The sequence below is a fragment of the Macrotis lagotis genome, chromosome X (assembly GCF_037893015.1).
Source record: "Macrotis lagotis isolate mMagLag1 chromosome X, bilby.v1.9.chrom.fasta, whole genome shotgun sequence".
NCBI classification, from domain to species: domain Eukaryota; kingdom Metazoa; phylum Chordata; class Mammalia; order Peramelemorphia; family Peramelidae; genus Macrotis; species Macrotis lagotis.
In genome coordinates this window covers 534972992-534989365 of record NC_133666.1, presented here as the reverse complement: position 1 = coordinate 534989365, position 16374 = coordinate 534972992, and positions in this window count along the sequence as shown.

Here is a 16374-nt window from a genome sequence, read left to right as displayed (position 1 = left end):
GAGTGATAGGATTAAAGATATGATAAGGTGCTATAGTACCTCTTTTTTTTTTAGGTTTTTTTTTGCAAGGCAATGGGTTTAAGTGGCTTTCCCAAGGCCACACAGCTAGGTAATTATTAAATGTCTGAGGCTAAATTTGAACTCAGGTACTCCTGACTCTAGGGTAGGGCTGGTGCTCTATCCACTGTGCCACCTAGCCACCCCTATAGTACCTCTTAAGAAAGGTGAATCAGTCCAGGATCAACCAACCCAAGATAAACCTTCTATGCTAATCAGTAGTGGAATTGGATCTGTGAGTGACTATTGTACTTCTAGAAGAGGGGAGAAAGGAAAACTTTGTTTTAAATAAACTAGCTTATGAACAAACAAGTAGATAAATGAGTAATCAAAATTCAAGATTTCTTTTAATGGGTAGAAGATGCAGTTCAAAGAGCAGTAACATTTCAGTAATTATAAAATATTTAATAATATTTAAAGTTTGCAAAGTATTTTATAAACATGATCTCATTATTCTAACAATGATCCTGGAAGTAGATGCTATTATTATCATCATTTTAGAGGTGAAAAAAACTGAGGTAGTCAGATGTTAAGTGACTTGTCCAGGGTTACAAATCAAGTAAGTGTTTGAGACAGAATTTGACTTCAGGTCTTCCTGACTCCAAGTCTAAGCTACTGTTCTATTTATATAGTCATTTAAGATTTACAAAGTTTTTTTAAACAACATGTAAGATATATAGTGCAAGAATCTGAAGAATACTTTCTCTTTGTTTTAGATGAAGAAACTGAGACCCCTAAAAGTAATATGAAGTGAAAAGGTTTTCTTTTGTTTAAGTTTTATTCTTATGTCTAGAAACATGCTCACTTGGCACATTTGGTGCATTGGTTCCAGAAGTCAAACCAAAACTGATCCAAACTCAGAGTTAACAGTATATTAGGGGTGGCTAGGTGGCACAGTGGATAGAGCATCAGCCCTGGAGTCAGGAGTACCTGAGTTCAAATCCGGCCTCAGACACTTAATAATTTCCTGTGTGGCCTTGGGCAAGCCACTTAATCCCATTGCATGCAAAAAAACCCCCTAAAAGACCACCCCCAGTATATTACTGTCAAGTCTCTTCTCCTCTTCCTCTTCCTCCTTTTTTGCAAAATCCATGAAGTGATTTATAAGAATTCTATTTATATGTAATGACCAGTTTTGTTCTAGATAATATCTTCTTCCTCCTTGAAATGAAGCTGGTAGGAATATATGGGTGATTACTACTGTATAGTTGAGGCTGGAAATGAATTTCTAGGGACTTGGTTTTGGGTAATTGTGTATGTGATTGAGCTTGTGAATTTTTAAAGGTGAAAAGGGATAGAGAAAAGGAAAGAGAGAGGGAAGAGAGAAAGGAAAGAGGTAGAAGATGAAATGGAGAAAGAGAGGAAGGAAGAAAGAGGAAAAGAGAGATATGAAAGAGAAAAGGGAGAGAGGGAGAGAAAGAGAGTAGGCAGAGACCTGATGAAGTAGCAGCGTAGATCCTTTCTTTTGGTCTTGGTACTGCTTGGCTTTCTATATATTTCTGGTTGCATTTTTTATTGGGAACAGTGTCAGAAGTCTTCATACCCCTGAACCACTCTTTGTACATGGTAGTGTTGCTTATGGTCCAAGAGTCAGAAGTCTATTACCGAAGTAAAAAGAAAACAAAAGCATCAAGGCATGCTGTATTCTGGAAAATAGTCTCCCCATCCCAAGGCTTATCATTTCACTTCTCCAGGATTTGGATTTCTCACCTGTCCTTTCTAGTTCTAAAAATTCATTATGATTCACATAAGATGGGTACTGAATGAATATTTATATACTCAATAAATTATTTATAAGTATGAACATTATTGACATTATTATAGAAAAATTCCAAGGAGAAACAAATCCTGCACAGGGAACATGAAAATTCCAGTTAATAGAAAGTCCTGGACTCCAAAATACAGAGAAGTGGAACATCCAGCTTTATCATAGCAGAGACATAAATAGCACTTCAGATCAACTCATTTCTTTTATTTTCAAAATATCTAGTCAAGGAAAACTTTTGATGATTCAACATAGTTTCCCATAACTATCCATTTTAAGGAGAGGTTGTGATGAATATGAAACATAATTATTTAGCAATCTCTAGACAGTTACATTCCTCCACAATTAATTAATTAATTAATGCATGATGTGTTTTATAAATTTATAAATGTCCCCAGGGAACTGGCTCATTGTAAGTTAGTTTCCCCAGGTCTCATCATTTTGGCTGAGCTGTGAAAAATGCACTGAACAAGATCACTGTGGAGATAATATAAAATGAGTAAATAGGAGACAAAGTAAAAAAAATAGATGTAGTGGCAAATCTTTATAGAACTCTATGAGCAGTCAGGACCATGGACAACGATGGCCATCAATCACTAGATCCACACTGCTACCTCAGTACCTCATTCTTCTTATCTAAAAGTACAATCTTCAGTAAAAAATTATTGTCCCCATCCCATTCTCCATTCTTCCTTCTCAACCGCACAGTTGATCAAAAGACCTCAAGTAGTTCTTAAACCTTACCAAACTGTTTAATTGGATTAGGGAAAAATGGGAGTGATGGGCATAAATATCATAAGACTGCCAACAACTCAGCTACCCTCATCTCCCCCACTCTTTTGGGTTTCCTTGATGGGTAATAAAAATATAAAGTTCATGTGCTTAATGCAAACTTCCCATACTAAGTGCAAAGAGATGTGCATGGTTACTTACATTATTGACAGCTGGGAGTTTGTAATTCACACTGCCCTCCCCATTGATTTTTATATTTACATCACAAATCAAAGATTGAATTTTATGCTTTGAATCTATTAATAAAAACTCAGAAGCAGCTGCACATATTTTTAATTTCTCAAAATCACTCTTCTATTAAACAACATATATATGTATATATATATGTATATATATACATACCTATATCTATCCATCTATCTTTTTAATTCTTATTTAGTTTCTAATTTGAAGCAGGGATGCCTTATTTGCAAAAGCAGATCTTTAGGGGGAAAAGAGGCATGGCCATGCTGGATTCATTAATGACCAAAATTTGTATTTATAGTTAATAATTAACTGATTTGTCTACTACCTCTTCACCCTCCTTGATAACTATGATTTTTTTCATTCAAAAAATGTCATGTATACTTTACTTGATTGTGTATTATGTCTGGTCAATTGTTGTTGGATATAGCCAAACTTTCTAAAAGCTTGTATGAAAATGGGTCCTATATGTCTCTTTGGCAGCATTCTTTTGGGTACATTTAACAGGTATATAAGTTTACAAGTATATTGCTTCAGTCTAAATTGAGACAGCCTAAATTAGGAAATCCTTTCATTCCTTCCAAATGAAATACCAAGAATAAATCTATTATCCAAAATTCTTGTGGAATGAATTATTCTGATTGATTGAATTTCTGGTTAACTCAGAGATAAGCAGAACTTTTGTTTTAAGTATCACTGTTGTAAATATTTCTGTAATATATCTATCTAAGGATGTGGCACTACATAATGGGATAGAATGAAAACTCCTTGAACCCAGGGATGGTTCCATTTTAATTGTATCCTCAGGGACTAGGACTTAGCACATGGTAGATGTTTCATAAATACTTGTTGAGTCCAAGAAGAGAGTTGTAAGGTACTGGATTTTGTGAGCACCAAAAACATGACAAAAAACTAGAATGACATATAGATAGATGTGTGCATATCTATATATACACACATGCATAATAAATTCACACACACATGGAAATATCTGGCTACCATATGAAAGTCATTTCAGAATGGACTTTTTGTATGCAGTCATATCATTGACTGGTCAGAATAAAGATTAAATAAAATACTGAATTAAAGAATTAGAAGAAAAAGAAGAAAAACTAACATTTTAGATACTGGAAGAGAGATGAGATGACTTCATGGGATCTGTGGAAGAGAGCACCAGAGATCTTTATTCTAGAGAAGCAAGTAAAGTTTGGATTTACTTTTGGCAGTACATGTGGTTAGAAATCTGTCTGGTTATGTGACAGGACACTGAATATATAGTAAAATTGTGCTTTGAACAGTTAAAAACAAATATACAAAAAAAGTAATAATTTTACCAGTTTTGCACATAAACAGCTAATTCTAACAATATTTCCTTTTTTTAGGTTTTTGCAAGGCAAATGGGGTTAAGTGACTTGCCCAAGGCCACACAGGCTAGGTAACTATTAAGTGTCTGAGACCAGATTTGAACCTAGGTACTCCTGACTCCAGGGCCAGTGCTTTATCCACTGCACCACCTAGCTGCCCCGGTATTTACTTTCAAAGATAATTTTTCCAATTATTAAGCATTTTTCTTTTCTATCTCTCCTCATCTCTGAAAAAAGAGAAGGAAAAATCATTTATAAAATGTAAGCAAAGCCAAGTAAAACGAAATCCCATATTGAACAAGACCCAGGATGTCTAGCAATAATTTCCTAGACAAGTTTAGTCCACATAAAAGAATTATGAATAGGAGAGTGAAAGAGCACAGAACTCACATAAGCACTGATAGCAAACATTTGATCTTCCTGATAAGTGGAGAAAGATAACAGTCAAGGACAACTTGGGGTTTAGAGTTCAAACTTATTTGAAAATGGTATAGATAATAACAATAGAAGATTATGAGAAATAGTTGAGAAAAAACAATCTTGTAGAGGTTTTAATTCAAAGTCAGCTAAGCCAAATCATTCAGAGCTTTTGTAGATTAAACTCAAAGACATCAGGTAAATACAAAAATGGAACAGATCTGCTCGTGTTTATATAGTGATTTCATCAGGGGTAACAATGAACTTTTATTTTTGCATTCTATTTCTTCAAACAAAATATCCTATGGGAAGGATGTGGTAATGGAATTTAAATTGGCAAGTTAGGAAGACCAAATATAAAGGGAATAAATAAAGGTAACTTACTATTTTTGTTGTTGATTGTCCTTTATTCTCAAACACCATGACAAATGATGCCATGTCATACATTTGAACTGGACTTGAGTGAGGGTGTGCTGGGTAAAGTCCCTAGTCTCATTTTCTCCTCTGGAGCCATTTGGGTCCAATGGCCAGGTATGAATCAGGATGACTAGAGAAAGACCTAGATGTGAGGCAATTGGTGTCATACAGCTAATAAGGGTCAACTTTCTAGATATCTCATAAAAGGGAAAGGCATACAATAAGACACTAATTATCTATTGACATATTCCCGCTTTGCATCAAGATTACATTTGGAGAAAAAAATGAAAAGAGAATGGTTCATGCTTTCTCAGATCATTTTTTTTGGAAAAATGCATATCTTCATAGTCATAGAACTGATGGAGAAATATAGAAAATATGACATCCCAGTAACTCTAACACATAAAACTTACAGAAGTAAGAACAGACATTTGACACTGTAGAATAGAAAATGATTTTAAAGACCTTTCTAAATTTGTACTCTAAGCAGTTGAAAATCTTGCAAGATTCTGTGACAAAGGTGTCATCTATAGAGAATGATTTTCTGTAGATTGAAACTTTCTCTACATACTCCCATCTGCAGATGACTTTGTTTTAATAATGTAAGTCAGTCTCCAGAATCATTGAAATGTAAATTGTTAAGAGTCACTTCCTAATCAATAAATGATCAAAGGATAAGAACAGGAAGTTTATTTTTCTTTTGTTGTGCAGCATGTGTCCAGCAAAACCATGATTCAAAAATACAAATTGTGCTACCTAAATCATATGCACTCAATATATTATTTTCTTCTGTAAATGATCCTCATCCATTTGCAATAATGACAGCTCTAATCCATCAAGGCAATGCATTGAACTGCTTTTTTTTTTGTTTAGTAGCAAGTGTATTTTTATTATTCCTTTTTGGCAGTATTGTTTAATGTATAGTTTTGATTAAGAGTGATATTGCATAGCAGCAAATTATCTTGAAATAATATGTTGTGTCAGAACATAACCATCTTTTTTTATAAATTATCTGTTCCTCCCACTATGCCCTTCCTATTAATCAATTATTAAAGCCTTAAATATATAACTGCATAGTTCAAAAAATAAATTCCTATGTTGGCCATATGTAAAAGTGTAAGTGTTTTTATATATTTTAAGTTCATCATTTCTCTCTCAGGAATTTGTTTTGGATTCATGTTTCATAATTACCTTGATCAGAATTCTAAAATCTTTCAAAGTTGTTTTTCCTAAAAATATTAATAATTATAAAGATTTTTCTACTAGTTCTATTCCCTTCCCTGCATCATTTCATAGAGATCATTCCAGTTTCTGGTGACACTGATTATTTCATCATTTTTTATGGCACAATAATATTCTATTACATTCATAAGCAACAATTCTTTTAGTCGCTCTCTATTAGGAAGAAATAGGCAGTTTCTAAGAAAAGCTTAACAAGCTTAAAAGGTCTTGTGAAAAGAATATTCCAAATAACTAATAATTTGGAATGTTGAAATTAAAGTTCCACTTCACATCATTAATTGGCAAAGATACCTACCCCCAGAACAATAAAGTGACAAATTTTGGAGGAACTACTAGAAAATAGGCACACTAATGCTCTATTGGTGGAGCCATGAATTTCCCTGGTACATAATAAATAATAAGTAACGTTGAATAATTCATCTGTACATGAGAAGGCCAACAGTGACAATGAACTTACTGCTGGTGAAGAGTTAGCAATCGACTGATCTGTTTTATTCGGTCCAGAATTTAAGGGGTCTTTAAACCTTGTCACACGAGATTCTATTTAAGGAACTGAGTATATTTAGTCAGAAGGTGGCAAGAGATATGATAGCTATTTCCAGATACTTGAAGGGCTGTCATATGGAAGAAGAATTATAATTGGTCTGTTTGGACCTAGATGGCAGATGAACAAAGGAAAGAATCTGCCAAAAGTCTGATTCAGGTTTGATATTAAGAAAATGTTTCCCAATGATTAGAACTATATAAAAGAGGAATGGGATATTCAGAGGGTAGTGAGTTCCTTTCACTAGAGATCATTAAGGACATGCTAAATGATTATTTGCCATGTAGGTGTTAGAGGGAATTCTTGTTCAGATACTATTTTGGGGCAATTAGGTGGTACAGTGGATAGAGTATCTGGCCTGGAGAAAGAAAATTGGAGTTTAAATATGGTTTAAGACATTTACTATGTGTGTGACCCTGAGCAAGTCACTTAACCCTGTTAAGTCTCAGCTTCTTCATCTGTAAATTGAGCTGGAGAAGGGAGAATGGCAAACAGTCCCTTATCTTTGTCAAGAAAACTCCAAATAAAGTCACAGATCAGACACCACCAAACAACAAGGTAGTCTCTAAAGTTAGTTTTATGAGACTTTGAAATTTTGTGTTTCTGTATCTCTAGCATTTAAGGGAAGTTCTTTGTAAAAATTTGATTTAAAAAAAGGATTTATAGAAAGACAAACAAGAATGAACAGAATGAAAAGGCATCAATGGGTTCACATCTGCAATGGTGAAAATTATATACAAATATAAATTGATGAGGTCAAAGATTCAGCTTAATATTAATTGAGGGCTTCCATTGAGTTTCAGATTATAGATACTGTACTATACTATGTGGTAGCCTCTCACAATATAATCTTTCTATAATCTTTTCATAAGAGATAAATAAACATACCTCTATCTCAAAAATGTCAAGGAAAACAATTTTCAATATAAAGTAATAATTCATTAAGGATAATGACCCCCTTCCCCAAATTCAATCAACATAACTCTTACCTAAGGACTTACCCTCCAATGAAACTTTCTCACAAATTTCCCACAGTCATAGCTTATTTTTTTGAAGGGGAAGAGGAGGTAAGAAGAACATATTTCTACATTGTCAGGTAACTCCATCCAGGTGTGTTGCTGTTATCTTAAAAGTTACCTGCAGGTTGCAGTGTTGCCATGATAATCTCTTAGCCTATTAAAAATGCTTGAGCTTTCTAAGTCACCATGCAGGCAGGATGATTTCAAAGGAAACCACAGACTCTAGATTGTAGACAAAAAAAGGATTGTTAAGCTCCAAGTTGTAATTATAACAATGGAAATATTTAAAAGAATTCAAGTCATTTTACCTCTCTTGGACCCCAGTTTATTCATGGTTATCATGTTATATGATGTGTCAAGTCCTATCTAGTACTAAACTTCACCAGTACAATATGCCCAGTGTTTTTGTACACAGTAATAATTACATATTTTCAAATTGAATTTTATGAATATATTTCATCTGGAAGATTCTGGGGTCTAACATTTCAGGGAACTGATTTTGCACTCTGATTGATGGAAATGTCCATACAGAGTGTCCCATTTTTAAACTGCTCAAACTTAAATTTTATTTTAATTTTAGTTAATTTGGTTGGAAAAAAACTCTTATGGGGCAGATAGGATTAATTATTTATCCAACTAGATAGAACCAGTTATGCTACTAGAAATATGATGTTCTGCCCTGAGACTTGGTTCAAATTCAGCAGCTCAGACCTAAGAGATAAGCCTGAGTATCTTTAGTTAGAGGGAACTTTAACATTTAAATACTTAAAAAATTCATTAAGGATTAAAGGGAATATGAAGAAAGGCACTATCTACATCTAGAGAAAGAACTGACAAATAGAAGTATGTATAGAAAAATTTTAAATTTATGTCTATCTATCTATCTATCTATCTATCTATCTATCTATCTATCTATCTATCTATCTGTGGTATACCTAATTGTGCCTAATAGTAGCCATTTTGGGGGAAGGAAAGAAAAAAATGAAATGGACAGCTACCTATCTACCTACCTAACTGCATGATAATTTTGTTGTATATTTGACTAGAAGAACAAGTTGTGCATAGTAGATTTGTGTTTTCATGTTCAATCATCTTTTTATTGTTCTATGTTTTAGAAATGCTTGTTTTATTCCATAAATTAAAAATAAAAAAATCCCAATAGTATATATGTTCCAAAGGAAGCCCCCCTTCCTAATTTTTCTTCTCTTTCCTTCCTCCTTCTTCTGTTTCTTCTTCCTCCATGATTACTCATTCCATTTCAAGGGAGAACTTTAAAGAAATGTCTTCTTTCTTAAAAGAAAATAAATAAAATCCCAATTTGCCACCTCTGGCTATAATGATCCTTTGTTCTGCCTTTTAGTGACTAATTATAAAGCTATGAAAAGGCTTATGCAACTTTTGCATAGTTGAATGCTATACCCCAGTGCTACTGGAAGTGTATCATCTTTAGAAAACCATAACTGGGATCTTAGGTTGCATAACAAATAATTACTGGATCTAGCTGAGGCTTGCTTTATGATTACAAGGCTTCAGGCTTTTACCCCCAGTAGTTTTACATGCTTGTTAATATTTAAGCTACCAAATAGTGGTAGAGTACTTCTTAAATCTTCAGGATGAGGAATGGGGATTAACATTAGTAAGGGGTCGTAGAATATCAAGGTGAATTTTATTTGACGTTTTTTTCTAATGTCACTTCCTTCTTTTCTTGAGTTTTCCCTCACAACCCCTACATAGTTCAAAATATTGCTGCTTCTTCATGAAAACAGAGTAGAAAAATTGTCCTTTTAAAAAATACTAAAATCTGATTATTTTTATGAAAAAAATAAACTTCTACATTTCCCCATTCTTATGGTATCAGGAAAGAGCACTGACTATGGAATCAGAAGTTTAATACCCACTTCTGAGTTTACTATTTGCGTGACCTGGAGCAAGTCATTTCCCCTAGGCCTCAATTTTCTCCTCTGTAAGATGAGGAGGTTAAACTAAAAGACCTTGCAGTTCTTTTCTACTTTTTAATTTATGAGTCTACTATTCTATTTTAACCATAACTGTAGCTAGTGAAATATTAATTCAGAAAATCTAAAATATAGTTTTTGGACATTTTATAGAAATCTTAAGGTATATAAAAAGGAAAAGACATTACAACTGTAATTACATTACAACTGGGATACAGAAACTTTGAGTTTTATACTGATTTATTTTGTCATCTTTGGAAAGTCCTTCAGTCTCTCAATATCTGTTATCTTGTTGGTAAAATGGGTTAGTTTTGCTCAAGCTATGAATTTCTAGCTTGTTTATGGTATCTAGGTACAGAGAAAAAAGTTCAAGAAAAAATACAAATTTGCATATTGTAGAAAAAAATACTATCCCATTTAGTGAGGCTATTTTTTTTAAATTTACCTTGTTACTAGAAGCAACTTTCATATTTGTTATTCTGTTTTATAAAAATTAGAAAAACATTTCCAACAAATCAAATAATATTGTGTCTCATTTTCCCTAATTTTATGCTAAGTGGTGAGTTGATTTTTGCTATTGAATAACAGTTTAAGTGGTTTTCAACTGAATTCAGTTGAACAAGGATTAATTAATTACTGTGTGGCAAGCTGAAGGCTAGGCACTGGCATTACAAAGACAAATGGAGTACCTGCTCTCAGAGAGCTTACTTGGCATCCTCATAAGTTTGCCACTTTGTCCACACAGGCAGTGTAGCAACTTGAACTTTTCTGTTCTCCATTATTCTAATGGGAAGAATTGCCATCTCTTTTATGATTTTAGGAATTGTGATTTTTAAAAATGGATTTTTATCTAGGTTCATTTTATCTATTCCACAATCTATATTGTTTTTATCCTGTGTTTAGTTTAGCCCAGAGAAATGCTTGTAGCCCTCTTCCATTTTGAGTTTCAGTCTCTATTAACTGTTATGTTGCCCTTCCAGATGAACCAGGCATGCTTAAATAGACATTGAAAAGGTTCAGACATGACACAGGCAAGCAATATGTCCTTGAAGGAGACAGCAGGGAGCCAATGTCTTGCCTCAGGCCTACAGAGCTCAATTTCCAACCTGGTCTTAAGATTCTATTCTCATTCAGTTAGGAAAGGGCCTCACCCATATTCAAAGTACAGTCTCAAAAATAAGCTGAGTGGAGGTGGGTGGAGAAGATGAGCAGGCTAAAAAATTGTGATGGGAGACAACTCTTAGATGTCTAAGACATTCCCTATAGCCTTAGATCCAACAGATTTCATTTGTGTGAGAAGTGTGAAGAGAGACAATATATCCATAGAAATTCTTTCCACAAACATGAAAACTCACTCTACCAAAGCTAGTTGCACCCCACAAGCTACCTATAACTTAGCAGAAAATTCTTTTTCCTTCCTTCCTTTCTTCTTTTTTTTTTTTGGCAGGACAATGGGGTTAAATGACTTGCCCAAGGTCATACAGCAAGTGTCTGTGGTCAGATTTGAAATTAGGTCCTCCCTACTCTAGGGCCAGTACTCTATCCTCTGCATCATTAGCTGTCCCTTATTAGATAATTCTTAATTAATTATCTGAGCCATAGAATTCAGTTCTCCTTGATCCCATCTCTTATACTCTATTAACAGTGAAAGATGACCTCTAAAGCAGGGGTTCTCAACCTTTGTGTATATGAGTCTATAATAGACTCCTTTGGAAGTTTGGTGAAGCTCCTCAAAATAATAAGAAATTGAAAAAATATTAAATTTCAACTAGAGTTTAGGAAAAATAAATATGTAATTATTTTCCCATCCAACTTTCCAGTCCCTTTGGAGATCTATGGATCTCAGGCTAACAACCTTTTTGATCTGAAGCATTTATATTTTGGATATAAGTAAGGGAGTACTAGAACTAAAGGAGTAGATGAACAGGTAAATGCCTTGGACCCAATACTTTTCAGATAGAAGAGATAAAGAACCTAATTTTTTCACTTCCCTTTCCCCCTAATTTCTTTATCTCTACTTCTGGTAAAAAATACAAAATACCTTATTTACCCCATCACTCAGATTTTAAACTTTGTTGCTATAAATAGTTTCTAAATAGGTGGAGTATATTTTTAAAAGGAAAAAAAATCAGGTAATTGCACAATATTATAAGCTTATATTTCTTGGCACAAGTTCTATGATATGCATGTTGGCAAAGACCCATATGACTTTGATTTGCAACATAAATAACATAATCCCTTAGTTCAAATTCTAGGTAATTCAATCAAAAGGTAACTCAAGGTCTGCTGCTTTTTTTAAGTGTGTTTTCTAAGATAGTTGTAGAATAGCATTAAGATGACTGATTAATATTTTCTGGCTTCTATCATTAGAAAATCTCCAAGAGCTACATCTTGGACAGAAGTAGGTAACCTAAGGTACAGGTGCCACCTGTGTACACTAAAGTCCTATTTCTAATAAGACTTTACTTCTCACCAGTTGACCTTTCTTCCCTCTTTTCCCTCCCTGCTTTCTTCCATTCCCTGTTTCTTCTCCCTTCCTTTTTCCTTCCCATCTCCTCTTCACTTCTACTTGCTTCCCATCTTCCCTCTCTCCCTCATTTTCTCTCCCCACACCTATCTGACACTGAAGTCAGGAGAACCTGAGTTCAGATTTAACCTTTGTGTGTGTGTGATCCTGGGTAAATAGTTTAACCCTGATTGCCTCACATACAGGACCATCTCCAATTATCCTGATTTTCATAGCTGGCCAGTGGACCCAGAGAGATGACTCTGGAGAAGAAAGTGTAACTTAGCACAGCATCCCCTCACTCAAGAAAATGTGACTGAGCACAGCACCATTCACTCCAATCCAATTCATATGCTTGTCATGGCATCACCTCCCTGATGTCATGGTCTTCTTCAAGAACAAAGAACAAAACAACAACAGTTCTTCTTTCCTCTTTGCTCCTCAATTTTGACCGTTTCTATTCTTTCTTTTCATGTGTCCCTCCTTTTCTCACTTTTTTTTGTCTGCCATTGGATGGCAAAGAGTAATCCCAAAGTCAGAAAACTACAGTTCAAATCTACTCTTAGAAACTTTTTAGTCTTCAGGTTTCTCAATTTTAAAATGTAGATAACAATAGTAACTTCCAGGGTTGTTGTGAAGATTAAATGAAATAATATTTGTAAAGTACCTGCTACTCACTGACACAGGTTTAGGCCATAGTGATGTGACAGTCTAAGTGAATAGGGCAGAAGTATTATTATTACCTTTTTTCCTCTTCTCAGGGAACCTTTGTTCTTTTGACAGAGGGGCAACAAATTGAGGAAACTGATGTTGATGTTCATTTTCAACATGCTAACTGTAACCTCCTGCTGCCCAGATCCCAAGCAGCTAATTGCCAATTAAGTACACAATCAATACCTTTAGCCATCATTCTCAACATTTTCTGACTCAGCCTAGGGACTTCAGGTGACTCCACCAGCTGATAGACCCAATTACAATTCCCACATCCCTAGGGCAGCACTGATTTTTTTCTATTATTGAAAAATTTCCTGATAGAGGCAAAATTGTATTATTATTATTATTTTATAATGAGGCATGATTTTGGATTGTTCAGGCTACTGACTCCAAAGAGAATATAGCTTTTGTCTTCTTAAAGGCAGAATTTGCTTTTCAGGAGAAATTCTCAAATGAACTTGGGTGCGGCTCTCAGCTTCTTATCAGCAGAACCAGACTTCTCTGGCAAGATATTTATTTTGTTTGAACTGATTCTTTCAACTGTGTCTGGAAGAGAGGGGAGATTTTCTGCTGATATGTTTGATGGAATGGGTCAAGAATCACACTAGAGAAAGTGTAGAGGACCAATGAACTATATTGATAGAGGGATGATGAAATTAGAGATCCAATCAAATGTTAAGATATATTTGATTATAGTGATTAAGTCCAGTTTTCAGATTTCTTTGTCAAAATTTCAATCATGTCTGAATTTTTTTGATCCCATTTGGGGTTTCTGTCAAAGATACTAGACTGGTTTGCCTTTTCCAGTTCATTTTACAGATAAGGAAACTGAGGCAAACAGGGTTAAGTTAACTGCCTGGAAATACACAACTATTTAGTGTGTGAGGTAATATTTGAACTCAGATCTTCCTGACTACAGGTCCCATGCCCCAACCACAGCACCATCTAGCTGCCAGCAGCCTTCAGACTACGCCTGAAATAAATAAACTTTGATGTAATTAGTCATTAGATAAGCTTATTAATAAACACCTGTTCACTGTAAAGAACTGTGTGATGTGTGGGAGTGGGAGGGTTGTTGGGAGGGTGGGTATAAAAAATGAAACAGTCCTTGCCTTCATCAAGCTTAATAATATAATAGTATGGACTTATGAATTACATTTAAGGTTTGCAGAGCCATCTATATATATTCTTTCATTTGATTCTCATGACAACTGTCAGGTCTCGTATTCGTTTTTTCTCTTTTTTTTTGCAAGGCAGTGGGGTTAAGTGATTTGCCCAGTCACACAGCTAGGTAATTATTAAGTGTCTGAGGCCACATTTGAACTCAAGTCCTCTTGACTCAAGGGCTGGTGCTCAATCCATTGTGCCACCTACCTGTCCCTGTCTTCATTTTTATAGATTAAGAAGCCAATGTTCAGACAAATTAAACAATTTGCTTAGGACAATATAGTTAGTAAGTGCCCAAGTCAAGATTTGTATTCAGGCCTTCTCAATGGCAACTTACCTTTTACGCCATTAACTAAAACTAAAAGATAATGGGGGGAAACCAAGTGATAGAAATTTCCAAGGATAACTCAAAGACTGAACCAAGAACCTGAAGATCTTAGACCTGGAAAGAACCTCAGAAATCACATTGTCTTATCTATGCCTTGTTATAGTTAGAATCAGAAGTCATAAAATTTTTTACTGAAAATTTCTAGTGAGAGGGGCCCTGCTACTTCCCAATCCAATCCATACTATCTTTGGATAAGGTGAAAACCTACAACTCCTGGTTCTGCACTTTGTGGCCAAGCAGAACAGGTTGAATCTCTCTTCCTCTAATAAACTCTCCCTCCCACCATATATCTTTCTTTTTTCCAATTTATCCCTGTATTGAATTATTTGCAACCTTTTCACCTCCTTTTCTAATGTCTTTCCTAAAATATGAGACTGAGAATTGAACATAGTACTCCAGATAATATTAGATGAGCAAAATACATAAAGCACTTTGTAAACCTTAAAGCACAATCTTAGAAACATCAGCCCTCAGTATTCTAAATTAATTATGCAGAATCAGTGCTTAATACAACCATATTCCAAGCTCTCATATAATGAGATACAGAATTGTATTCAGTGAATAAAAATAATAGACATTTATGTGAAACTTCAGGGCTTGCAAGGAGTAAGAAAAGTACAAAAGAAATATCACATCTAAATCATATCCATCAATCTGGACAGTGTGTTTCTTAAGGCAACCTAGCATAGAGTTAGTTTTTTCGTCACCATGACAAGATTTTCATATTGAGATTTCAGTTTATTAAAGCTACAAAAAATTCTTTTCACAAAACTACTATTTAACTATTACCTTAGCCCTATCCTGTGCTTATACAGTTGATTTTTTGAACCCAAGAGTAGGACTTTACATTTTTGCTTGAGTTCCAATTTTTCTCATTATTTTAGCCTGTGGAGATCCTTTGGTATTCTTTCTAGTCTTTTTATATATTATATTGATGTTATATATTGATGTATTTTGATATATTATATCTTACTTAGTTTCTAGGCATCAGAAAATCATCCTTCTTTTCCACTCCAAGGCAGAAAAGATCAAGAAAGGAAGTGCTTTCCTGCTCTTCCCTTTAAAATTGTCCAACAATATTCTCCTTTTCCATGAAGCTCTTCCAGATTGGATCTTTCTAACTCCAGGGACTCTAATGATTTCATACTTCTACCTTTTATTTAGAGTGGGGGATGCTGAGGAAGTGGAGGAAGGCTAGAAGTAGAACTCATTTATATGCAGTCTTCAAAACGTTTTTGTGCATTTATTTCAATTGATATGATGAAAATAATCTGCAAATGAAATTTAAGAATAAAAAATTTAAATTTAGGATATTTATGTTGTTTAATTATAGATACTGTAGTTTCATTTTACATTCACTGACAAATAAAAATGGATAGCCAAAAGTAAAATATGCCCTATGGCTAGTGAAACTAAAAAACATATCATTTGGGAAAGGAAATTTCAGTGCTTATTAACAGGAAGATTAGGAACCATTTAAATCATTCTTCCAACCTGTTATTAAAGTATAAAAATAAAAGCTCAGAAGTAACATGAGGACCTTAGGAAAAATTGTAAATCTGGAAAAATTTGTCTAATTCCAAATAAAACTATAAAATTAGAACTGTTTGAGTTTTTACCAGAAAATAATAATATCCATTTGGGCAAAATGAGAATGATAACACATTCTTTGTACACATATTAATGTCATTAACTGCTTTACGGAGACTTTTGTTGCTCAGTTGTTTTGGTCATATCTAGCTCTGACCCATTTGAGGTTTTCTTTGCAAACCTACTAAAGTGGTTTGCTATTTCCTTCTCCAGTTCATTTTATAGATGAGGAAACTGAATCAAACAAGTAAAGT